General features: G+C 44.7%; 1 protein-coding gene across 1 annotated transcript in view; it reads right to left on the reverse strand.

The window, feature by feature from the left end:
• LOC135368661 (platelet glycoprotein V-like) overlaps nucleotides 1-27,546 on the reverse strand; it is a 218,570-nt gene that overhangs the window by 75,061 nt on the left and 115,963 nt on the right. The window contains exon 3 of the mRNA XM_064602096.1: nucleotides 6,542-6,605. The gene's annotated coding sequence lies outside the window, so the exon portion shown is untranslated. The remainder of the gene's footprint in view (nucleotides 1-6,541; nucleotides 6,606-27,546) is intronic.

Genomic DNA, 27,546 nt, shown 5'->3' on the forward strand with positions numbered 1-27,546 from the left:
GTGGACTGGTACGACAACCGAAGTTTTCCAACAGGTGGGGAACACAGAGTCACGTAGAGACAGGTTGAATACATGAAGGAGGACGGGTGCAAAGAGGTCAGCGTAGGCTTTAACAAATACTGCAGGAATTTTGTCGACCCCTGGGGTCAAAGTAGGTTTTAGCTTCCGAATAGCTGCGATGACCTCCTCGTGGGACACTGCTATACAAGGAAGGTGATAAGATGCGTTCGACACGGAGCTCGACTTCGCAATTGGCTGTGCATTACCGCGTTTATATATTGAAGAAAAATGTGTAGCGAAGAGCTGAGACATCGAGGTTGGGTTTGAAGATACCCCACCGTTAGTGTTCAAAGCGCATAGACTGTTTTCGTTTTTGGAAAGACGCATGTGTTTCCAAAATTGTTTAGGATTACTCTTGAGATCCATTTCAATGGATTTGATGCGATTGGCATAGTCACGTGATTGTGCCTGCTTAAAGAGTGTCCGGTAGTGAGCAAATAGTATGTAGTGTGTTGTGGAGTTATGCTTTTTGAATTGCCGGTGGTGGAATTTTTTCTTCTTTAGGTAAGATCTGGTCTCCTTCGAGAACCAAGTAGGGTGTCTATGAACATTATGTATGGTCCGAGTGGGGACAAAGGAACTTATGCCTGAATGAACAATATCTGTAAATAAAACAGCAGCACTGTTGGCATCAGTGGCATTGAATACGGGTTCAAAATTAGCTGCTGCGAGATGATGATATAGACCAACGTAATCACCTCGACGAAGATCGAAAATATCGGATGCTACATGATGAGTACGGAAAGAAGTAGGCACGGACACTGCAAAAGGGGGGTGATATTTGTCTGGCGGAATCAACGGGGAAGCAGGCCTAACAGACGTAAAATTGGCCGAGCGGACGAAACAAAGATCAAGGAATTGTCCCCTATGGTTGGGGACAGTGTTAACTTGGGAGAGTGACAAGAAATCGGCAAAGTCACGAAGACAGTTTACACCGTTTAAACCGTAAGACGGTTGAGGAACGGCAGGGGAAAGTTGTTGAGCTTCGAAATGAGGTAGATTGAAATCACCTAACATGAAGATGTCACAGTGTCTATCAAGTAATGGCTCCAGGGACAGAAGGTACTGTGAGAGTTCTGACGGATTAAACAATGGTGGGAAGTAGTGGACACCCACAAGTAAGTTGGGGTCATTGAGGCGATGAATTTCTATCCATACCGACTCAGGGTATTGCTCCAAGTCGCGGCGACGTATAACTTTTATGGCATAATAATAATAATAATAATAATAATAATAATAATAATAATAATAATAATAATAATAATAATAATAATAATAATAATAATAATAATAATTATTATTATTTTGTCGGGGCTGGTCGCGGTGAACCGCAAAATGACGTAATTCATTGGTGTAAGGACATAATTCATTGGTGTATAAGGGAATGGAAGAGCGCCCTTTTGCGCTTCACTGCGACCAGCCGCGACTAAAATATGTAAGCCGAAACCAATTAATTACTGCAACAAATGACCCGCTTCGGCGGCAGATTTTTCTATAAAATGTGTCCACTGAAGGTCCCGAAAGGGGTAGTACCCATTTTAATGCCGATAGCGCCCTGCAAGTTATGTTTTTTTTACGAAACTCATTTGAATTTTTATTTACATAATGAGCACCTCCCACTCATTCACACGGTGCGCAGCTTGTAGGTAGTATCGGACAGATACTTGTAAAAAAGAAAGTTCGTCGATTGGTGCACCTGTTCGCGAATTATTTAGCCCGGGGATTTAACTGAAACACCCAGTATATATATATATATATATATATATATATATATATATATAAGTTGAAATAAACGAATGCGGTTGACCACGAAAAATAAAGGTATTCAATAAAGATCAGAAGTGGAGACGGTGCTTCTACAGGATAAGGAATAAAAGGGGGACTTTATTAAAAACTAAGAGGGGGTATTCGACGTTTCGACAGCAGCGCTGTCTTCAACAGGAATGGGATACTATGGTGACGCAAGACAATTGCAATTGTCTTGCGTCACCATAGTATCCCATTCCTGTTGAAGACAGCGCTGCTGTCGAAACGTCGAATACCCCCTCTTAGTTTTTAATAAAGTCCCCCTTTTATTCCTTATCCTGTAGAAGCACCGTCTCCACTCCTGATCTTTATTGAATACCTATATATATATATATATATATATATACAGAAGACAAGACAAGACAAGACCTTCAAGAGTATATATATATATATATATATGTATGTATGGATAACTGGGTACAGATCGACGCGAAAAAGATATAGACTTCAAGTAATGAAGAGCTTTGGAAGCCGTATAAGGATTAAAAACAATTGCTACTTTTATTACATTAATAATTAAGGGGAGGTACTAGAAATTGATTTACAGTTACAGTTAGGGGTCTAATGAAAACGCTGTCATCGCAAGATAAAGGAGGGCGTGTTAGCTGACGTGACGCTACCTTGTACCATCTTATCCATGCCCATCCTTATCAACAAGACATACAGCTATCACCGCTTTGCAACGCTATGAGCGTTGTGACCGTGCGTTTACTGTGGAGTCCGGAGTTCAGTCCATTAGATTAGTCGTTGAAGGAGTTACCCTTAGTTTGGGGTAAACGACACGGGCGAAAGACAAATGGACGTTCATTTGCGTTCTGTCCGTGTCGTTTAAATCAAAGTCAGGGTGATGTCTTCAACAACTAGTCAACACAAGCGAGGTTGCCCCCTGCTACTCTGTTTCCACTACGCTCTTACAGTAGAGCGCAAAGTAACGGAGCTAGAGTATAGAGTCACTGTTCGGGTAACTCGTTACAAGTAAATCGTTGTTCTCGTTGTTGTAACAAAATTACTTTTTGGTGCTTGTAGCTTAACCCGTTGCTTTTGAGTTCCAGTTACTTGTTGAGGAACTCGTTTCTTTTCGGGTGGCTTTGTTTAGGCAAGTTCCCGGTTCCTTTTCTTCAGTTGTGGGCATAGGTGGGGAGTAACGCGTTACAAAGTAGTGCGTTACCGGTAACGCGTTACATTCGAGTAGTGAAATATGGTAACGCATTACATTTGGGAGAAAAGTAATGAGTAACGTAACGTCATTACATTTTTAACAACTAACGCGTAACGGCGTTATGCGTTACTACGTGTTCGGGAACTTGAAAGCTTGAGCGAGGACCGTGCCTGCAGAATCCGGGAAAATCCCCGATTTTTTCTATTCATCTTCAACAATGACAAGAAGGTCACATCGACACCCACAAGGAACGCAAAAGAAGGGTTGTTGACCTACCCTGGTTGAGGTGTCACCTTTGTTTACAACCTCTGTTTTTCTTTCCCTCTGGTATTTTTCGGACGAATGAGGCAAAAGGGGCAGAAAAATAGCCTCTACCCTCTGAGATAAAAGGTCACCGTCTCTATCAACCTTGACAAGGAGCACTCACTGGTCGTTAGGCGTCCTCTCAGCCCAACAGGCGAAGCTCACCGATGAAAATTTTGAACATCAACCACTTCTGCGTTGCAATAAATCGTACATGTAAGTTGTGTTCATGCGTGACCCTTGTTTGTGCCCAACATTGCTTGTATTGATTTGCGGAATGCACTTATGTGACTCAACCAAAAATGGTACATATTATAAGGACAACTGGTGAAGTAATGCAAAAGTAACGGCATTACTTCTCAGAAGTAACGGCGTTAGTAACGCGTTACCTACTACCGCAACAGTAACGAATAACGTAACGCGTTACTTTTCGAAAAAGTAGTGAGTAACGGTAGTGCACTACAAAATAAAAGTAACTTCCCCACCTATGGTTGTGGGTTAATTTGCATACAAATTGGGCGAGGAACCTAACCATAAGGAACTTAGGTTAGCGCAGCTGTACCACTCCTTTAAGCGCGCGCACTCTAAAAACAGAACTTCACCGCATAGCAGGTTCTGCGCAAACCATTGCTACGAATGAAGTTATCGCTTCTGGTTCAAGGAGAGAGGGAGGCGTACGCCTTTTTGTGTCAATTATCATATATAAAAATTGACACAAAAAGGCGTACGCCTCCCTCTCTCTTCGAATCAGAAGCGATAATCCTATCATTCCTGGCAATGGTTGGCGCAAAGCGTGCTTTGCGGTGAAGTTCTCTTTTTAGAGTGCGCTGCAACACTAAACTATGTTGTCTTCCAGCTTGTGCCAATCGCATTATCAAACTTGTAGCTATGAAAAGTTCCTATAGGCTCCGTTCAGATACAACTTGAAGGCCAACAAGGGCGCCCCTTGCGGTTTGGGTAGTCTGGCGGGTTGCTAGCTGTCTGCTACTACAGCTAGTGTACGCATTACTGAACAGTTTGCAGAATGGTGGGAATGAGTGAATATATGTTGTGTTGTGGGACGCAGCACTACATACCAGAACTCACCGGGCATGAAACTTCCCCAGATTCCAAACAAGCAGTACGAAAGAGAACGTCGTGAGACCAGGATAAGTTTCGGCAAAAGTAAGCAGTGTTACGATCGCTTAGCATCGTAGAACAAGCTTTCTGTCGACCATTTAACAAGCTTTCTGTCGACCATTGCGCCGCGGAGCATCTGTGCTATAAGCGGCGTACAGATGTGGACAGATGGAGAGAGGACAATAGGAAGGAGTGGGGAACAGGAGGGTTAGTATGCGTCCTGGACCGACTTCAGGGGGAACTGTGCCGACATTCGTCTGGAAAATCTTCGGAAAACCCAGGGAAAACCTCAGACAGCACAGCCGGCGGTAGGATTCGAACCCACGACCTCCCAGTCTACAGCACGACCTTGGCAACCACCAATGAGCGGGACGCCTTAACCCGCTCTGTCGTGCCGCTGGTAAGCACATAAAGGCATAGCTTGTTGCATAACATTCAAGATTTGTATAGTTTTCATGTAGGAAAAATATTATAAAACATCTTGATCACCCCTTGGGACATTGAGATATCAACAAATTATGCAAAGCAATACTGTCAATACTGTCATCTCCTTAAGTAGCGACTGGTTGTTGGCTCTCCCGCTCTCTCTTTCTTTCGTTATTATGCAAAGCTCAAGAACCAGAGAGAGTGCATATTATGTAGCAAGTAATTTAGTAGTGATTCCTAACTTTTCCAAAGGAGCTGGAGAACCACATCGTGATAAGGTTGCGATCGTGATCACCCTTATGTAAGAAACAAAGTGTGCCTCCGCGGCCTACATTGACATCGCGTTGATTTCTTCGGTGTTCGGGAACCTAGAGCGCGGATAAATACGCCCTAAAAACTCTCGAGGTATGCGTGCAACTATGCACTAAACATCTTCGAAATATGCAGTAAAAACTATGAGCATATACAATGCTTTTCATCATTTTTGTTACGAAGGCAATGCATCTAATTGATATTTGTCAAAATTTGAGTGTATATATAGTTTTAGGGATCACACGATAACATGAAACCGCACCTTCGTGCAGGAGCGTACAGCAAAGAAGGCTTGCGCTAGCTCTAAATCTTCCAGCTGAGCGCCTTGCTTTCGGCACTGCACCACAGTACAGATTGCAATGCAAAGCCTGCCGTCTTCTTAACGATAAAGAATGTGAAGAGACGCGAAGTACGGCCAACCGGAACTTCCCAATGAAGGCTACTGAGGGATGCACGCATGGTAGCAGTGGTGGGTAGTTCTCTTGGACAGCCCAAATCGCAGAGCAAGAGGGACTGCATACCCCTCCCTCTCCTTCTTCCTTCTCCTCTTCCTTCTTTTACCCTTTCCTCTCCTCCCTCCTTGGGTGCACCGAGTAGACTGACTGCACCTTTCCCCAAACATCACCCCTCCTTTCCCCCACACCCCTCATACAGGCAGAGGGAACGCATTTCGGCGCCATGCAAAGCGCAAACTTGAGCGCTTATGTAAGAAGTGATCTGGGACATTTATGGGTAGCATTTCGCGCTGTAGAGCATCCAGCGTGGTGGCTATCACTGCATCTCACCGAAACATCGGAAATATTCTATTTTGACCGAAATTCCCGCGGAAGAGGACCCAAAAACCTTCCCGAAGTGAGCGTGAGTGAACCTTCATAAAAAAAAAGGGAAGAAGAAAGAAAGAAAGAAAGAAGAGAAGTAGAAGAAGAAGAAGGAAGCCCTTGCATCTGGAAATATGAGGCCTTTACTACATGCATCATACAATCCTTCTAATCGGTCCCAAACAACGAACAATATTTTTTTTTATCTTCCAGATACGGACCCGTATACAGCAAAAATATGTATTTGCATGAAAGCCCACACACTAGTGATTACACACTTCAAAGAGGATTGGCGCAGGCGCAGTTCCTCACCCTGCAGGGGCTGTGCTTGCAATATCAATGTCAAGTGTGGAGAGCGTGGGTATGTTGAACCGTGTAGCCGCTATCACGATGGAGTGACGATCCAGATTGCGCGTTGCAGTGCGAACGGGGTATAACACAGTAGCTTAACTTGTAACGATTTCTTTTGAACAAGTTCTATTTCTCGAGTGACTTCCACGTCCTTCGCATTCATCCATTATGACAAAATAATGCTTACCTGAGCTCACTCAGTGCCTCTTAAAATGGTCCATCTTGTTAACATCCCGTAGAGCCCGAGAATCCTGTAATGAGAATGCCACCATCGTTAAACCAGAATACGGTCAGAATCAGCCGAAAGACGGCAACTGAGGAAAAATCAACGGTCATGGGCAGCATGGTAGCAAGAAAAATATTGTGTGTATGGGGGGGGGGGGGGTTCCATGGGGCGTTTACATGGGGAGGATGTGTTCCTTTCTCCGAAAGCACTACCAAAGGTACGATTTCGGGGGGTTTTGGTCCTCCTAACCCCCCTCCCTGGCTACGCCTCACTCTTACAAAAAGGAGTAAAATGAGGAGTAATTGCAACTTCTTGTCCCCTAGATTGCAAATACTCCCCATTTCAGTCCTCTAACCCCGACATTTACTCCACAGGACTGCAAGATAGTCACTGAACTTCGCAAATGGTCTTCCGAATGGAAGAGTCTCCGTAAATATGTGCTGCTGATCAATTTGATGGCATAATGCTGTATAACTCAGCCAACTTCGCAATTTTCCACCCACACAGAGTAAGAAACAGCGATTCTTTCTTCGCAAATTGTACCCTGTGTATGTCGCAAGATTTTATGTCACTCGATGTATCGCAGTTGACGGTTTGATTCCAGGTATTTTCATTCATGTACACGAATTATGTACGTGGGACGTCTCAGAACAGAGCGTGAAACGCAGTCTCCCGTACTACTCCCGTACATTTACTCCCGAAAGGGAATGGTTTTTGTGGCAATGCATTTAGTCCCAAAAGGAGTAACATCACTCATTTTTTCTTAGAGTGTATGATGGCGGGGCACTAACCCGCACTTCTCTGACTGACCTCTCAACAACGCTCTTCGTTGGACTATAGTTGGTGCGACACCTTCAGTTTGCACTGCATTCCGTAGGAGTATTACGGAACACGCGAAAATAATGTGAAAGATAAGCGCAAACTTGAACTGTTTATTGCTGAGGCTTCAATGTTATGTTCGGTTCATTGTTCCTTCAGCTTCCACAGCTTACACTCTTAGAAATGAGGGGGGAGGGGGGGGAATGGCAGGATAGGCTCGCCGTTGTTGGCCACACAGAAGTGGGCGTCGTCACGACTATCCCTTATGAAAAAAAAATTCTATTTTCTACAGGATTTCTATAGGAAACCCTAGATAGAGCGCATAAGAAATAGATTAAAACTTGTATCTACTCCGAATGGAGTTTCTATGAATAAATGGGAATACTATCGGATAGAAAATAGATAAAGCATTTATATATACATTGAAAACAAAGTAGTTAGACATAGGATAGAAAGTTGCCCCATTTTTCTACACAGATTGTGTTCATGTAGGACACAAAGTTGCCTCATTTTTCTATACTGACTGTATTTATGTACTATATGAAGGGGACTTTACTGTCAATAGATGGTGCGTCACGAAACGGGTTACGAAAGAATTTTGAAGAGGGAGCCGATGGCAGTAGCTCGATAATATTCTTCTGTATTTCAAAAACCAGGAACTTTCCATTTATTTCACCGTCACATCCCACCCACTGCGCAAAACTCCAAACCGCAAAAAAGAAAAGAAAGAAAAAAAAGGAACGAAAAAGAAACCGAAGAAATACGCTTGCACACGCTCACGCCTGTGACGTGTTTGCAGAGGAACAGATACTAATAAAACACGCAACGAAATGGCTAGGCCACATGTGGAGCCGTCTTAGCTCGAGATGCAACCACACGGGTGAGGAGCGCACGCATAGATTGTTATTTCGGTAGCGAATAACAACCACAAAAAATATTTCCTCCAACTGGTTAGTATATTACTGCATTAAGGACTGTGTTTATTACTCAAATTACTCGAACTAACCCAGCACAATCTCCACACCAAATTAATGTGGTGCTGCACGTTGCGCATGCATGGAGCCAGCCCCGTACTATACGATTAGCTACATCCTATCAGTGAGTTACACTTGGTTTAAACGATGGTATAGACAGTTGAAATAGGTACAAAAATGGCACTTCCGCCCTGGTTTACACATACACTTTTTATACCTTTTCTTCTGACAGTGTAGAAGCAGCAGTTCGTCAAGTGCAACATTAAAAAGTAATAAACGGTAAATGTTGCCTGAAGTGATAAGTCACAATATTGCTATTAGCATTTGTATCTATGCCCATACATGCACAAATCACGTGTATCAGTTGTTCTTCAAATGCACAGCAAAAACAAGTAACACATGTCCCTAAAAAAGACCTTTTCGGCGCCTAGTATTAGCTCTATAGAGACTGTATAGAAAATGTATACATTCTAGTTCCTGAATCCTGTATAGAATGTGTATAGAGTTTAGCAGTTAAAAACCCTATACAGCTTTTATCTATTTCCTATGCAGAAAATTGACACTAGATACGATAAATAGATTATGTATAGGTCCTATATAGAAACTAGAAAATCATTCTTATTGCCTGCGTGCCGGCTGCTTTTCACGTCGGCACAGGGTGCGGGCCATCACCGCTCCTGTGGCTATTGGCGACCGGCACTCGGTGTCGGGATAGCTGGCGGTGGTTTTCTCGTCGGTAGCGGGATTTTGAACACCGTGGGAGTATTACTAGGATTTATATTGACACGGTTTATTTTAGCACGATTTATTTCGGAACGATTTATTTTGGACGGTTTATTTCGGTCACCACCCGAGGGGAGCACGCATCGATTGTTATTTCAGTAGCAAATAACAGTCACTGAAAGCATTTCCTCCAGCTGTTAATATATTACTGCATTAAGGACTGTGTTTATTATTCAAATTACTCGAACTAGACCAGCACAATCTCCACACCTAATGAATGAGCCAGCCCCGTACTATACGATTAGCTACTGCGATCAGTGAGTTTCACTTGGTTTAAACGATGGTATAGACAGTTGAAATATGTACAAAAATATTACTTCCGCCCTCGTTTACCTTTTTATACATACGCTTTTTATACCTTTTCCCCTGACAGTGTAGAAGCAGCCGTTCTTCAAGTGCAACATTAAAAAGTACTAAATGGCAAATGTTCACGTTGTCTGAAGTGATAAGTCACAATATTGCTATTAGCATTTGTATTCGTGTTCATACATGTACACATCACATGTATTAGTTGTTCTTCAAATGTACAGCAAAAAACAAGTTGCACATGTTCGTAAATAAGATCTTTCGGGGCAGCTATAGTATTAGCTCTATAGAGACTGTATAGAAAATGTATACATTCTAGAGTCTGAATCCTGTATAGAAACTGTATAGAGTTTACCAGTTAAAAACCCTATACAGCTTCTATCTATTTCCTATGCACAAGATTCACACTAGACACGATAGATAGATTCTCTATAGGTCTTGTATAGAATTTAGAAAAGTAGTAGAGTATAGAAAATCATTTTCATAAGGGATGGCCCAAAAAAAAGAAAGAAAAAGAACGCCAAGCAAAACGAAACACAAAGGAAGGACGGACGGATGGAGGATAGAGGAGGTTGAAGGATGGGGATGGCGGTGAGGTGCACGAGTTCATCGGGGAGAGTAGAGTATTAGATGGGTCGATGAGCAAGGCCTGTCTTCAGCAGGAAGAGAATGAGGTTTCTTGCCTTGGCGGAACGTTCAGCGGGGTAGAGGATGTCCGCTAGCGTGCCCGAGGTGGAGTGAGAAATGAACTTGACCGCAAGCCACGCTCCTAGCCAACCATAATCTCGAATGATATCACGTCGATTTGTTGAAAACGGGAGGCGTAGGCCTTTCTTGTGACAATTATGTTCCGCGTAAGTGTCACAAAAAATGTGAATGCCTCCGGTTTTCAACAACTCAGTGCTGGCAACGATATCGTTCGAAATGATGGTTGGCTATAGGAGCGTGCTATGCGGTCAAGTTCCATTTTGAGAGCGTAAGCGCAATCAGGGATCTGTCTATTGAATAGGCCAATATTCTGCGACAGCGCCTAACTTCAACAGATAAAAAGATGAAAACATTGAAACATTATTTATTTACGTACAAGTTTTCTTGCAGTAGTCTGCATTTCATCAGGTGCAAAAATGATAATGAGCTGACATCTCTGTAGAGGGTGTCTCAGTTACATCCCCGGGCTAGATAATTCGCGAACTCGTGCACCAATCGCATAACTTTCTTTTTTAAAGGTATCTGTCCGATACCACCTACTAGCCGCGCACTGTGTGAATGAGTGCGAGGGGCTCATTTTTTAAATAAAAATTCAAATGAGCTTCCTGAAAAACATGACTTGAAAAGTAGGGCGCAGTCGGCATTAAAATGAGTACTACCCTTTTGGGACCTTCGGTGGACACCCTTTAAAGAAAAATCTCCCACCAAAGCGGGGTCATTTGTTGCAGTAATTGGTTTCGGTTTACATATTTTTGTAGCGGCTGGTGGCGGCGAAGCGCAAAAGGACGTTCTTCTACTCCCTTATCCAACTATGAATTATGTGTTCTTGAGCTTACTTCGCAATGGGGAGTGCTGAAGAAAAATTGGAAAGCATGTGATATCAAGGTACTATGTGATTAACTGTGTTCCGTCCGTGCGTGCATAACAGAGAAAGGGCGCATATCAGTTAGATAAGCGGGGTGGGGACTGGCGTAGCCTATCACACGCTGTTACTTTTTCTTCAGCACTCCACGTTGCGAAGTAAGCTCAAGAACACAAAATTCATTGGTGGATAAGTGAGTGGAAGAGCGTTCTTTTGCCTTTCACCGCGACCAGCAGCGACAAAAATATGTAAACCAAAACCAATTAATTACTTCAACCAATGACCCGCTTCGGTGGCAGATTTTTCTATAAAAGGTGTCCACTGAGGGTCCTAAAGGGGGTAGTGCCCATTTTAATGCCGACGACGGACGCCATGCTTTAGAAGTTATGATTTTCAAGCAACTCATTTGAATTTTTATTCAAGTAATGAGCGCCTCTCACTCATTCACACGGTGCGCATACTGTATGTGGTATCGTACAGATGCTTGTAAAAAAGAAAGTTCGATTGGTGCACCCGTTCGCGAATTATTTAACCCAGGGAATTAACTGAGACACCCGATATAACAGACAGAGAGCCCTGGACAACAAAAACGAAAAAGAAAGAAGGAAGACGAAGAAAAAGCAGAGAGTGAGCAAAGCACGTACGCTTTGTAAAGCCAAGGTCAAGTTCCTTGACAAAGTTTCTACCTTTCTCGATTGCTACGTTTAATCGTCAAGGAAGCCGCCAATACCTGCTTTCCCTCTTTTCTTCTTCTCAAATAGGCGCGGGTGCCTCCCATTGGCCTCCGGGAACAATCTGTCCAATCATCGGTGGGATCGTTTGTGCTGACCAATGAGAGGCACTTGCGCCCCTTGAAATGCAAATAAGAGACGAAATATAAAGCGCGCCTCCCTTCACGCATAAAGCCTAAAGCGCTAACCGCATGAGACATTTTGCGAGCGGCAGGGCGTCGCGCTTTTCACAGCGACAAACAACGTGAGCAAAAAACGCTCCAAGCTCATCGCATGCAGCGTTTCTACAACGGTGGATGGACGGCGTCTCATGCGAACGTTTCCGTAATCTCTCAGGGAAAGCAACTCTACGTAACTTGATAAACACTTTATTACAAGCGAAGAATCTCAAACACAGGTGCTTTTGAGTGATAACACGCTGTAACGAACAAGATACTCCACCAATGCACGCTCACGAAGCCATATTTGTTGTGAATCCCGGTCCCGCTATTCACAAGGTACCCCCTTCGTGTATTTAGACGGAGCGAACTCAGCATTGCGGTTGACATCTTCAACAAGCTGTTGCACACTTCTCCTTGCACTCTGAGCGATTCCCCGTGCCGCCATCTATGGGGACTTCCGAAAATTGGCGCGACCCTGATTGGCCACTTGCGCGCGTCGTCCACGCCTCTTCCGTCGCCGAACCCTGAATTATCTATTCGCCCCGGACTTCGAGGGGAGCGTCGCGCGCTTATTGTTCCACGACGCCTTGGTTTGACCCTCGCCAAACGCCGCGGCAGGACGCTCGATAAACGCTGGAGAAACGCCTCATGCGGTTGGCGCTTAAACGCATGGATCGTTTTTCCGACATTTTTAGGACGCGCGCGCGCTCAGCGTGCGTGTGACCTCGGAAAAACCTGTTTTTCAACGCGCGCGGTGGTGTACTCCGGAATCTGTCGACTACAGATATTCGCGCGCGTCTGTGCGCGCTTTCCGAGAAACAAACAGAACGATGGCTGTCGTGAAGGGGACAAGGTTGCGTATGAGTAGCTCGCATAAATTTTTGTGACATTATCGACCACACTAAATTTACTTGTACATTTTAGTACTATCTGGAATGAATGGACGCAGGAACCACAGCAAAGAAGAGCACAGCACCACAGCATTGGCAGGTCCTAACAGACATTTGTGGTAGACGAATATAGCAACAGAGGCGCGCTTTACTCGCTCCGTACGCGTCCTATGCGTTTCGGGTTATCGCCTCGCGGGCATTTCTTCGCCGCGTGTGCAAGGTCATGGCGTGCGCGCGACGTTTTGACGCTGGGAAAACGTCCCATGCGTTTCGGGCTTTTGCGAGCTGCTCACACGCAACCTTGTCTGCCGCACGACGGCCGTGGTTCTGTCTCCTTCTCAGAAATCGCGCGAATATCTGTAGTCGACAAATTCCCTCGTACGCCCTCCACGCGCGTTGAAAAACTGGTTCTTACGAGGTCACACGCACGCCGAGCGCGCGCCCGTCCTGAAAACGTCGGAAAAACGCTCCATGCATTTAGGCCTTAACTGTCACAAAAAGGGCGTACGACGTACTGCCGCTTAGAGCGATGTCATTCTGTCTGCGAGGAGCGTGTTATGCAGTGATGTTTCGTCTTAACGGTGTAGTGGCTCCCAGCGTAAAGCACAGCATTAACAGCGCGTAACAGAGTAACAGCGCGTCTACACCGTAAAACGTTTTACACCCTTAGGGGTGTTTTTAAGCTGCCCCATAGATGGGGCAGCAGAACACCTTTAGGGATGTTCCTGAACACCCTCGGAATGGGTGTTCATAGGACACGCTTTCAAAAAGGGTGTTATTTCGGAAAAACGCCCTTCCAGTATAGAATAATAATAACAGATGCGAGCCTAGTGCGTCATGCTGCATAGCCAAACCCCGACACTGATGCTGGAAGAAATTTCAACCTCGTGCCAAACTCGGATCGAACAAGCGATCCAGAGCGCAGCAAGCCAACACGTTACCGACTGAGCTACCGACGGTCTTTTTTCTTTCTCTCTCTCTCTTCCAAACTTTTATTATGGTTCATGGCGTTACGTACAAGAATGGTGTGAGTGAATGTACAGAACGGTACATGGCATTCCAATGCCGGGAATCGAGCCTGGGCATCTTGGGTGAGGGCCAGGTGTCCTAGCCACTCGACCGCATCTGAAGACACCATCCATAAGACCACAAGACACCACACCACAAGACATACACACAACCTCATGAACCTCATGAACACCTCACAAGACAACCGATGCGCATGCGGCCGGTCCTGATTATAGGATGTACCCATTCTACGGGCGAGTTAGTACGAAATTTACATGGAACAAGCATGTAAGGCTGTCAGCGCAGGTGAACTGGCACCGATAACGGAACCCTGATTTTTGCGCGCCACATAACGACACCACTGTGTTGCGTATTTGCCCCTTCAATCTCAGGGTTCCGTTATAGATATGTGTATCCACCCGCTCGCGACTACTTCCCTCACCGATGTATTCGTTATTTTGTTCCCTTCATAAGCGAAGAACTCTTTTAGTGGGCACAGGTTGTTCCGCGCAGACACAGCAACTCGAAAATCGTGAAGGTATTGAATGGAGGCCTGCTGTACATAAGAGCCAGCATGTAACTCCCAGAGCGGCGATATACTCTCCTCTGGAAGGCGGGACCGCCCTGAGCGGGACAGTCCGTTGCTGCTAGATTTGCGTCGGTCGCAGAACGGCCAGTGTAGACCACGTATGGTGTGTCTAACTTCTCCATAGTGCATGTCACCACTATAGCTTATCACTTTAATTTAAAACTCCCAGAGTCCACATATACTATGACAGAGTGACAGCAGCTCGAGCTATGAATACGTACCAGAGCCTCAATCCTTTCCCTCATTTTCGGTTTGTAAGAAACATAACTTCCCCCTGCATCCGATTCCCTGTATTCAAACACCAATTGCAACAAACGTGGGAATTCACACACCCGCAGTCATAAGGTGTTTTTAGGGTGTTATTAGGATGTGCTTCTAATGTACACCTAGTTTACACCCATAAAGCACCCATGTAGTTTTACAAGGGTGTAGCGAAGGGTGTAACTGAAAATGTGAGGTGTTATCCGCAAAGTACACCCCTTTTACACCCTAATAGTGCAAAAAGATTCACTGTGTACCACTTCTGTGCAGCACCCGTTTTTCTTATTGCAAACACTGCTAGAAATGTCAAGGAAATAAAAGCGTACACTATGGTGAGTTATCGCACATAAGAAGTGAGTGAAGTGTCATTAAAATCCTACGGATGTAGGGATTATTAACTACAGAAGCTATTCCAGCGAACGCTTTCTTCCATGGATATTTTCTGAAAATGCCTAAGTGATCGAAATACAAAAGAAACCGAGTTATTAATTGCGTATTGGCGCTTCGAAATTCGCAACTTGGATTGAAATATACGAGTACACGAGACTGCAGCGGTTCCACAAAGCACAGTGCCTGTTTCTCATCGTTTTTGCTTCGCCCTTCTTTCTTTTTCACCCTCCGAAAGAGTGTTGAGAAGTTGGACTGGGCCCGTCGCAGTGAATAAAAATGTCTCTCCCACTCATTGATTCTTTCGCATTGACAACTGAAGAACCGCGACGAATTGAGCTCGCTTCGTTTTGCTGGCGCTTCCGAAAATAAATCACACGGACGCCCCGGTCGACTGCACAAAACCGCACAGAAGGCACGTGAACGTCGGAAGATGTCTGGCATAACGTACGCCGCCCGGAGGCCTCATCGCTCACGTTTCTCTGTGGGGTTTTATCTTCCCTCTTTACTTTAGCTTTGACAGATAAGTCAATATCCGCGACGGAACCAACTCGTTTTCCGTTTATTCCGCCACGTGAAATCTTGAATCTCGCTCCACTTCTTATATATGTATGCGCATCTATCATTGCACGGTGCCATCCTTTATGTGCGCGATACTGTAACTGTCTGTCTGTAACTGATACTGTACTGTTGGACTTTGGGCACCGAACACGAGGGATGCTGCCTTGGCGGCACTTGTGAAATTTGTCCAGAGCTATGGGGTGGATACAACCTTCTAGCATCCTCTGTGCATGATCTTGGGATAATTGCGAATAGTGTTTAATTGTGGACTTCTAGTGAACATGTGAATAGTGAATAGCGAACTTGCGAGTATAGCACCTGAGAAGTAGTTTCTGGGGGTGGGGTGGGGTGAGAATTTTTGTTAGGAGTAGCAGAACAAGTCGGGAGACGAGTTCAATTTCTCCTTGTTTGTTTCCCTTAGAAACAAACAAACTCTAACTGTTGAGTCGTACAGAAGGACGTGCTTGTGAACGTTCTAGTGGTTTGTCCCTGCGGCGATTCTGTGCTGGTATCGTAAGCTCGTTGAACGAGCACTAAACGGAAGGACGACGCAAAACGAAACCCAAAAGGAAAGGACAGGCGTGTCCCCCGTGCCCGCCATGCATGCAGCCAAGACGGTAAAACTCTCTGTCGTGACTACGAACCAGCTCTGTGTTGCTATGAAAAAAAAAGGAAAAATCGACCGACCAGCTGCAGTGTTTATTACATTTGTTTCTGTAATTATCTATTTTCTCACTTTTCGCTAACTGATATCCGTAGATTTTGTTCTGATCATCGCGTATCCGTGAGAGAGACGTTATAGAGCTCAGCCTGACAATAACCCTAGCCACACAGCAAACTTAATGCATCCAACGGCATGATAGTTCACCTGCCAACCAACCATCATGTCGAATGACATCGTTCTCTCCCCTGATTTGATGAAAACAGGAGGCGTGCGCCTTTTTGTGATAACTATGCGGAACATAATTGCAACAGGAAAGGCGTACGCCACCTGTTTTCAACAAATCAGGGGATATGATGATGATGATGATGATGATGATGATTGAATTTTTCTGGCGCAAAATCAACAAGGGCCATAGAGCGCTAAGACTGTGGTAGATGAATGCAACAAACTAGGTTCAAAACAATGTGGTTTTAAATGATTAGGTTAAAAACAAAACGTGTAAAATGTAGCACACACATTAGTGTATAACCAGACATGTACAAGATACTCAAAAATGTATTTAAGATAAGATAATAAATACTAACGTTATAATGTAATTAAGATAGAGTATAAATACATGAAAATTAAAGTAATTAAGATAGAGTACAAAATACTTCAAAAAGTATTTGAAATACCGTTAAGATACCATTTATCCTTGAACGCAAAAAGTCACCGGTCACTGGTCAATGCGGCAAATCGTCGCTATGTGACATGAATCACCAAAGCCCTGCGCACTAGCGCAAGCCGCCGCTGTGTGGCAGTCATCTAAACAAAAGTCCCAAAAAGATGACAAAGAGATACCACATAACTCCAATAAGTATATGTGACCCAGAACAAAGCAAAATTCTAGCAGGTCCCCGCTCGGCGAGGTCAGAATTCGGCGTCACCGCGTCAGGGCACACATAATAGAACCCTCACTGGCAGAGGAGTAAGACACACGGGGCAGGATCTCTAAATGCAGACTTCCAAGAAGGGCCAATGTCCAGGTCAAGTCCGAGGGACTCAGGAAATTTCCACTGAACAAGCAAGATAATGGAAAGACGAGATACAGCAAGTTTGAGAGGGAGATCCAAAATATGTAATTAGAGTATTGAGTATAAAATACCATAAAATGTATTTTAAATAGAGTACAAATACACAAAACAAAAAGTATTGAGTAGAGTACCAAAATACCGCAAATTGTATTTAAAATACGGTATTTTAAATACAATACTCCAAATACGTACAAGTCTGTGTATAACTTAAGAGATAGGAAATTATAGTGCATTTAGAGACCCAATATCCTAAAAAAGCTAAAACTTCTCGAAGGAGGTGTAAGAGGTTCATCACCCCGCAACAGGGCCGGATGTAGTGGCGTGTCATCGCGATGAAATTCATGAGTATAATGACGACCATGTGGTTCGTGTGATGGACACGAAATCAGGATGTGTAGAACAGAGAGTTGCACCCCACAGCTCCTACACTGGGGTGCAATCAGGTGCTGGGGTACAAATCAGAGGAGAGAACGATATCATTCGAGATGATGGTTTCTTAGGAGGTGAAGTAAATGACATTTCGTTTAATGAATTAAGTTTACCGTGTGGCTAGGGTATTACCGTGTCAGCGCCTTACGTGCTGCAACCAGCTCGCGTGGTGTATAGCGCTCTCGAGGCCGAGACCCCGATGCGAGGTGAGGTGGGTTCGAAGCACAGCATTGGCTGTGTGTCCAAAGTTTTCCCTGTGTTTGCATGTGCGCCTCTTGATACCAAGATCGTGGCTTCAAACCCGGCAGAGGACGGTGGCAACTTGGTGGAAAAGTACAAGTTGCTCAGACACGCCGTCTTCCGCGAGGGACGCCGAATGCGGTGTGATATGTGACGAGATTTCGGCGCACCTTTAAGAACCCTCAGGTGGACAAAATTTATCCACAGACCCGACCACCGACGCGTCGCTCACAATCACCGTTGTCTCGCGACGAAAAGCCCAGAATTATTATTCATATTATCATATTAATGCTGTCCTCCCTCAAATCCGCCCACCGCTCGCAGCCACAGTTGCTTCGCGGCGCTAGCAATTAATTGAAGTTACGTACTCCTATACTCTACTACTTTTGCGAGTAGAAAAGCATGCCTCAGGACGATATCGCGGAAGAAATGCAAACAGCGTCGGAAACGACGGCAGAAGAAACGACGGAATATTTGTCAGAAAACGCGAAGGAAGCCGCTCAAAGCGATGCTGCTAGCAGACGACACTCTGTATTAGGGGCTGTCAGACAAAAGTGAGGCAGCAGAATGGGAGACCATCCTCGTTGACAGCCATACCACTCTAACAAAATACTGAGAGGAGCGCATGCATTGAAACGTCAGTTCCCGAATTTTGCACTGCAAATGAGCCGAAACCAAAACTGGACCTATCAGGAGAGCAGGAAGGGCATGACCTTCGACATTCGCGGTCCATCCATGCTACAAAGCAGGTGATCTGGCCAGCAGATCAGCACTTGCTCCAATCATCTGATGATTGAGTGCTGTCTTCAGTCGTGTCTTCAGAGTGCTGTCGCTTCCCGTTCGAGATTAAGCGCTGCACGTGCCCCGGACAGCTCCGCATGAGAGACTTCCTTTGCAATCATTGCATGCTTATTGCATCGCCCACATGAAATACTGAACGCGTGAGAAATGCATGGTTGCACTAGTCATGGGAAAGCAGGGATGGGTACAAACACATTTTATGAATATTTAAATATAAATACAAAATACTTTGTTGAAAGGTAGTTAAATATTCGTGATAAATACTTTTCAACAGGAGTATTTATATACAAAATATAAATACAGTATACCGTAACTACTACCATAAATACCGCAAAGAAAATGTCATCTGGAATTACATAAATAACGACGATAATAACAAATCAGCAAGGAACACTAGCATTTATTTGTTAGATTATCATGGCGATTTTAATAGTAGAAGCAGAGTTCGAGGTAACTCGTTACAAGTAACTCGCTACTGTAACTAAGTTCCTTTTTTTGGTAACTTGTAACTTAACTCGGTACTTTTGCGCCGTGGTGACTTTCAGAGGAACTCGTTTCTTTTTCAGGTAACTTTGCCAAAGTAACTTAAGTTAAGTTCCAAGTTACTGTTAACACGCTTTTCACTCACGTCCTCATATTTTCTTGCTGTCTCTCCGGTTCTCTCATGGCATTTTTTGCCATAAAACGTGACATTGAATCAATCAATGGCAGTATTTGTTCAGGAAGTAAGAACCGCTGCCATTGAAATGAAGCTGAACCATTGTGCGCCCACAGGAGTAAGATGCAAAGCGTTCGAATAGACCTCTACCAGAGAAACGTCATTGGTAGACACACTGAAACCAAAACAAATCGGAAGGAGAGGGCTGGTTCCCACGAACGGGCACTTGTTCGCTGCCTCCTATCGAAAGAAAAGCAGGATCGAGGGTCGCGTCCCTTTAAGGGACCATATCGTAATCCCCTCAAGACCGTGGCTTTCAGGCGCGACCTTGTTCTCTTCTAGCGTCGAGCGTAGTTCAATTCTACCAAATTTGTGGCGCCGTCGAACACTATGACGTTATTTGTTTACAAACAGGGAGATGCCTATTGTTGGACATAAACAAAAACGATCTAAGCGTGTTGCACTCCTCCGCAGGCAACTCAAGGTCTAACACAAATGCTTCCGAACGCTGCCCCTGCGTAATGTTATTTTGTGTCCGAAGTAACTTGGAGGTAACTAGTTCTTTTTGTTAAGTGACTCAGTAACTACGAGTTACATTTCAGGCTGAGGAACTTCGTTATTAACTTAGTTACATTTTGCACACGGTAACTTAACTTGTAACGAGTTCTTTTTGACGGGTAACTTCTCAATCTATGAGCAGAAGTTCCTCGAAGACTGCATCTTTCAGGCATCTTCTGTTCGGCCGTACAATCGAATTCGCAAAGGAGAACAGTATCTCCACAGGTGCCGATGAACAAATGCTTGTATTAAATTTGATGAAGATGCTTTGTACAAGGTAATTGGGTAGACAAGACTGGTGTCCGCAAGAACAGTGAGAAACTTGCCATCTAAAATGGTTTGTCGTATGCGCATGCTTGCGCAAACACGGCATAACTCCCCAAACTCACCCTTTTTCTCGAATGGTCAAATGCAAAGCAACTTTAAGATATGAGTCAGTATATACTGTATTTAGGAGTATTTATAAAGTATTTACAAGAAGAAACACCCGAAAATTGGTATTTAAATATACTTATAAATACATTTTCGAGTCTCTATTTAAATAAAAATATAAATAGATATACTTATATTTTAAATAGTATTTTAATTACAATGTATTTAAATACTGCCCATTCCTGTGGGAAAGTTACTAAAGTAGTAACAGTTACAGCAGCTTTAGAGCCCGACAGAGCGGGGCGTAACGACGCGCGGCGCATCGCCGTGCATCGCGAGCCCCCGCCGGTGAGTTCATAGTTCGGCCACACTCGGCGAAGCGCGGCGCGGCGGTAATGCGCGATTACGTCGGCCGCCGTCGGGGGAGTAGAGCGATGCTCTACATCTGGCGGTTGCCAGCGATCTGTGCGCGGCGTGGGCTCCGGTGGAATCGCATTTCCCAGCATGGTGTCACCGGTTGAGCTTTTGATCGACACTATAAAGGAACATCCATGCCTATACAATAAACTACGGATGGACTATAGAAACAAACAAAAGAAGGGGAACAGATCGAAAGACGTGGAAGACTCTTATTCAATTCAGTGTCCATGTTTGGGGCTACTAACCGTATTACAGTAGTACAAACATGACAGTGCCATCGATGGGAGCACGGATTGTCTTTAGTTCGATTCCAGCAGGCGGGTACAGATATGACTGCTTTCCCACTACGAAATGTGAAAATCTCCGGTGGTGTTTTCGTTGCGCTGATCACGCTGACTATGATCACGGTAGGATGAGGAAGCGTGGCGTGCTTAACGTTAGCTGCCGGCTCGCAACGCGGTCCGACTACGTCGGACAGTAAACCAGCCTTTGCAGTTACCCTGCAGAAATAGTTAGAGTAACTCTATTTGAAATGTAACTAGTTACAACTACGGTTACCACGTTAAAGTAATTTGGTTACTTTAGAGGGCATTTTAGAAAATGGACGAATAAGTGTAACGAAAAATTCCTTAGCTATTGTACTGTCCAAGTGCAGGTATTCTGTTTAACAAATGTCGAGTGTAAGTCTAAGGCCATCCTGGCTACGTATGAGATGAAAAATTCGTGCAATTCCTGCTTGAAAAAAGTAGCACCGCATTGGGAGCCTCGACAAAAGATTTCACGAGATAGCTGTCGCGTGGAAAATGTTGCGATATATGAGTAACCTTGTTACAGTTGCATTTTACAGTTAGTTTAACCAAAACCGGTAGCTAGGTACAGTTACAGGTAACTCTGTAAAGGAGTGGCTAGTTACGGTTACCAGTTAGTTACCACCCAAGACTCATTTTGTAATGTGCTCAGGGAAAGCCGCTAGATGCTGACGCCTTTCGAGGGCACTTCAGTTAATAGGGACCTGCTTCAACATATGCGCTAGTCCATCGTAAAGTGGTTATCGAAATCTTGTGAAACTGGTGGCTCAATGGCAGCTCAAATTGGGTGCACTATAAAGGGCAAAACTTTCTAGGCTTTCGTTTTCCCGCTCCTTCTCAAGAAGAAGGTTTAGGGGCCACTGATTGGTCCCCCAATTGGTCTCCCCCGATGATTGAACAATTCGTTTGAGAGACCAATGAGAGCCCGGCACGTATTGTCGGCCTTCTTTGAGAACCAAGAGAAATGCCAGAGAAACGCCAAGAGAAATGGTCAAATGAGAAAGGCAGAACGGACTATGGTGAGCAAGAAAGTCTGAAAGCGCACCGTAAATTTTGCTTATTTTCTTTACAGTTAGATTTGCTCTGACTCAGGGCACTATGGTGTGTGTGGGGGGGGGGGGGTTCTAAAACAAGGTGAAAGACGAAACTGAAACAATTGCACGTCCATGGTATACGGGGTGTTCTAGTTAAATCCCCGGGCTAGATAATTCGCGAACGGCTGGACCAATTGAAGAACATTCTTTTTCGGTTTCTTGTTCGATACCATCTACAAGCTGCGCACCATGGGCATGATTGGGAGGAACTCTAAGGAGGATTTAACTAAAGACACAAATGAGGTTCGTGAAAAAACATACCTCTTAACGAGGGCGCCGTCGGTATTAAAGTGTGTACTACCCCTTTTGGGACCTTCTGTGGGCACCTTGCAGAGAAAAATCTGCCAACAAAGGGGGTCATTTGTTGCAGTAATTAATTGATTTCGGTTTCCATATTTTCGTCACGGCTGGACGCAATGAAGCTCTTGAGGACACTCTTCCACTACCTTATCCACCAATGAGTTACGTCCTTACACAAATGAATTATACCAGTGCATTCCGTCCTTTGGCACTTCGCCGCGACCAGCCGGTACAAAAATGTGTAAACCGAAACTGCAACAAATGGCTTCGGTGGCAGACTTTTCTCTAAAAGGTGTCCACTGAAGGTCCCAAAGGAGGTAGTACCCATTTTAATGCCGATGGGGTCCTGCTTTAGAAGCTATATGTTCTTCACGAAACTCATTTTAATTTTTATTTAAATCATGAAGGCTGCCTACCCATTCACACGGTGCGGAGCTTATAGGTGGTATCAAACAGGCACTTAAAAAAAAGAGTTCTGATAGTGGTACACCCGTTCGCGAATTATTTAGCCCGGGAACACACACACACATAATTTGGGATGATGATCCCCGCGCCGGTATGGCGGTACACTGTCCCATTGCGCTTGAGGAAGGGTGCCCGGAGGTTTAATTGAAACACCCTGTAAATCTGCTCTGTTCACATGCAACAAGACAACCATACAAAAGACATCACAAAGAAATTGCTCGTATTCAACTATTACTCATATTATTGGGCTGATGAAGAATAATATAGCAACAAAATTATAATCGAGCAGCAACATATACATGCTGTAAAATTACACTTCGAATCGCAATACAAATTGCCACAAAAAGACGTACGCCTCCCCCTTTCTCTCTCTCTTCGAATCTAAGTGATGACAATATTATTCGTGCCAATGGTTGGTGCACCGCGTGCTATACAGCGAAGTTCTGTTTTTGGATCGTGAAGAAGCGCTCGTTATTCTCTATTGACATGGCAACAAACGACAGGTTATTGCAATCGCTGTCTTCAAAAGAATAATAATAAGAAAAATACTGCTTGAAGTTGTTCACGATTAAATTCCTAGAATTTTGATACTCCAATGGGACATCTCTCTAATACGATGCCACTGGAAACTTGTGACGTCATGCAGATGCTGTTTCTTTCGTTGAAAGGTTTGTTAGAAGCGGAAATGACTATACCGACTGGACTCACGTTTGCTGTCAAGAAAACGAAAAATATATATCTAGCTGCATACGTCTCAATCTATGCAGTACAACGGTGGAAGAACGTGTCGACAAATGGAGCGGAAAGCCTCGTCTCGTTCACATTCAGAAAAATCAACGCGTTATTAAATTTCCATATTATCGAACGCCTTTGGGTAGTCCGGAAGGCGGTCGTAAATCACTATTTCTATTCGGAGAAAAATCACGTGCTGCGCAACTATTATTCACGGTGTAGAAAAATGCGCGTATTTCCTGAGACGCTGCAGTTATGCCGTATCGAGTGTAGATTGTGTAATTATTTTCTTTCTTCGTACTTTAGGCGTAAGGTGCTTTCACATGTGGTGCAGCCTATAGTCCAGCAGTGTATTGGCCAGTATATTTTAGATGTATCTAGTGTACATAATTTATCCTACATAGTGTGCGTTTTTCGCGTGCGGTGTATAGCCATTCTAATCTCTATAGTTTCCTGTTGCCATCGGTTATGTTTCTGCGTTGTATAAGTTGTGTACTACGATCATGATAAATTCAACGGTATAAACGGTAACAACTACGGTGTGTATCATGTAACTTGAATGAGGCTGTAAAAAATTGAATGGTGCATCATTCGAGAGTGCAATCGACGGAATTCGGTTAACAGGATATCTTTTTTCCGTTGGATCTGCTCAACTAATTAATTGAGCGGAAATGTGCATTTTTTTTACCATATCGATTTTCGAGCCGAGAGAAGTTGGGACAGAAAACTCGGACGTCTTTCCTTGCAATCAACTGGATCTTGCGCAGTGTTTTTTTATTTATTTAAAAAACACTAAATTTGAAAAAGTAATACCACGTGGCAACGCAGATCTGGCACTGTTGTGCGCCGTGAATCAACGAGACTCGAGGACAGCTTGGCTTGGAAGAACAAAGTAGGAGGAACCCTCGTTCGTTGCTTGTGCGGCGCGAGGGTGTAGTACCGCGATGGTGGTATTCCTTCGACGGGGAAATGACTGCACAGTTTCCTCTGAAGTCGGCCCAGGACGAATGATTCCCCGAGAAACATGTCACAACATCTGAAGGCACGCCGCTTGGGAATAACGCGCCACCACTACCATCGCAGCCCACTGAAGTCAATCGGGGATATCACGAAATGCCACCGTTAAGGATCAAGCGTCTAAATTTCCATATGTACGAAATCTCAAACGGCGCTAGCGTAGCGCTGCGTGCGTGTCCAACTGTGGGGAACCTCCCAACCGCGTGGTAATACTTAAAAAAAGAAATAAAAGAAACTGACATAATTTAACCAAACTCTAGCCACTTCTGCTGCTTTGGTGTGGCGGCCGCGCTAGAAGCCTAACGCTCGCTAGAAATCCTTACTTTATTCACAACAATGACTTCTACCGATGTCAAAATCATGCAATACTGATAGATAAGTCAGTAATATGTATTGTTCAACACTATCATTGTGCCATTCTTTATAATAAAGCTTTCATTTCGAAATCTGGGGTTTTGAACATTGAGATTTAAAAAGGTTTAACTGTGCGATATCGTGGCATACGCTGTCAGTCGTTTTCACGTGGTATTCTGTGTAAATGTCACACCAACTAATGAAATCTGCGAAAGAAACCATGAGAGAGGTAACTCAGTCCAAGCAACTGAATTCGTACTTTTCTTCTTTTTTGATGGGCAAAAATTGAAACAAACATAATCTCAATTAATCAATTCACTACAAACTGGCTGGACCCTGACGACGAAGCCTGAACTTAGCCGTAACAACAACAGAACGTAACGTAACACAACACGTCCTCTCGCTGCTGTGCCCAAGCTCAGGCTTCGTCGTCATGGGTGTTGTCCACCAGCTTGCCTGCCTGTATGCCATTTTATCTATTATTTATACCGCGTGTTCACGCGAACGACATCCTCGCGAAATATTGTAGTAGAAGACACTGGACCGGAGGTACTGAAAGACACTGGTCGCGTGGCCGAAGTGCCTCCCGGTGTTATGTTGACCATTTACATGGTGCCTTAATATCGGGAGTGGCATACTGCGCACTTAGCAGACGACACCGTCAGCGTCTTTTCGTGTCGTCTGCTGCGGAATATCTTGTGGCTGTGTCGCAGGATATAGACGACCTGTAGACCCCAGTCTGAAGGCAAAAAGTCCAACACAATTTCGAGAAAATCAGTCTTGAGGAAGATATGGGATCATTTTGCGCTTTATTTTAAAGTTTTCCCATTTACTACGTGGGGACGTTCAACCACGACTCGCAGACGACGGTCGTTCGTCTCCATGGCAACGACCGTTGAAGGCACGTTCGTGACTGGCTACCGCCACTGACTCTTGACGTGACTCTGGTTGCGTTCGTTTATTGGACTCGAGCAACTCGAGTGCCGAGAGAGTCGACTCTTGGTGGGCGAAAGTGCTGCGGCGTGGCTCTCATGACGTCGCACACGTGACACTAACTCCCGTTCTAGAATTCAAGGATTCAACACTAGAGGTGATCAAGAGTCGACTCGCACCGACTCTCCTTTCGTGGTGGGTCGCTAGAGTCGATGACGTACGATGACTCTCATACGTCACGACTCCTAACAGTCTCCGGTTGCCGTGACCTTGCTCCGATAAGCCCTCGACTGGAGGCTAACATCGCAATTAGTACCGGGTCTGACCTATCTTCTTTCGAGGGATGGCAGGAGGTTGACATACTGTCGCTTGTTGTGAAAACGTGTGGAAACAGGCTCGACAAACTACAAAATTTAAGGTAACCTTCGGGACGACGTTGTCTGTTTTGCCACTAATGTCTTTACTATTATTGAAGTCTGTGGTAAATCGCTGTTTGATTTGAGGTAATAATAATTTGTGAAGTCCAGAGTATGAAGGCTCGGCTTTCTACTAAGTCACGACATTGTAACGCACACACAGAGGCGAAAAGAAGGCTGTGCAATGGGAGGATATGTTTATTAAGAAGGAGAAAACAGGCTGATTGCATATGAGGCTGTTCGTGACCCTCAAGCTGGGCGCTGCACCGGACATACCCAGCTGAAGAAAAGGGTAAGTGGCAGAACAGACACGTTGCAATGTCGTGCCGAAGGTTGACCCGGATGTTATTTTTTGTCAAGTCTGTTTCCATAGGTGTTGACAAAAAGCGACAGCTTGTCAACATCATGCCACCCCTCGAAAGAACATGGGTGAGATCCGATACTGATTATGATGTTCGCCGCCAGTCGAGCGCTTATTGGAGCGAAGTCACGGCAACGGGAGATTGGTTGGAAGTTGCGAGCAGTGTACCTGACGACACGACGTTGAGCGCTCGAGCTCACGTGACAGCATAAAGCTAAATGACGTTTGGTGCGTCATCCACTGTACTATTCTGGGGATTGTCGCCCGTGCGAATATACGGATACTGACTTGGGCAGGACGACTGTCCCGTTGCTTTCACCTTCGTACATTACACCAGTTTCAGTTTTAAAGCTGAATTCCATGAAACACCCCATGTATGCTTCTAGAGCACCATTAGCGAGTTCTAGTAAACTATACTTTGCAACGTCCCGCTACTGTACACGGTATGCTAATCGCAAACGGTATCACGATACGCCAGACTGACGCTGTTGACCGCTTTGACCGCTGTTGTTGTTTTAGAACACCGTGGAAAGGAGACGGCGCCCCCTCATGGCAAATCCCGATCCCTGAAATGTGAAGCCTTTTGATGTTACGCTGTTGAGGAGTTCTGTTATTGCAGTCCGTTTCGTCGCATCCACGGAAGGGTTACTCGCAATCACCTTGAGCAGCATGAACATGCTACGGGAGTCCGCGCCTCCATCTTGCTCCTTGCGTGATCGGCCCCGTCTCCT

This window comes from Ornithodoros turicata, chromosome 1 (assembly GCF_037126465.1).
Source record: "Ornithodoros turicata isolate Travis chromosome 1, ASM3712646v1, whole genome shotgun sequence".
Classification (NCBI taxonomy): Eukaryota; Metazoa; Arthropoda; class Arachnida; order Ixodida; family Argasidae; genus Ornithodoros; species Ornithodoros turicata.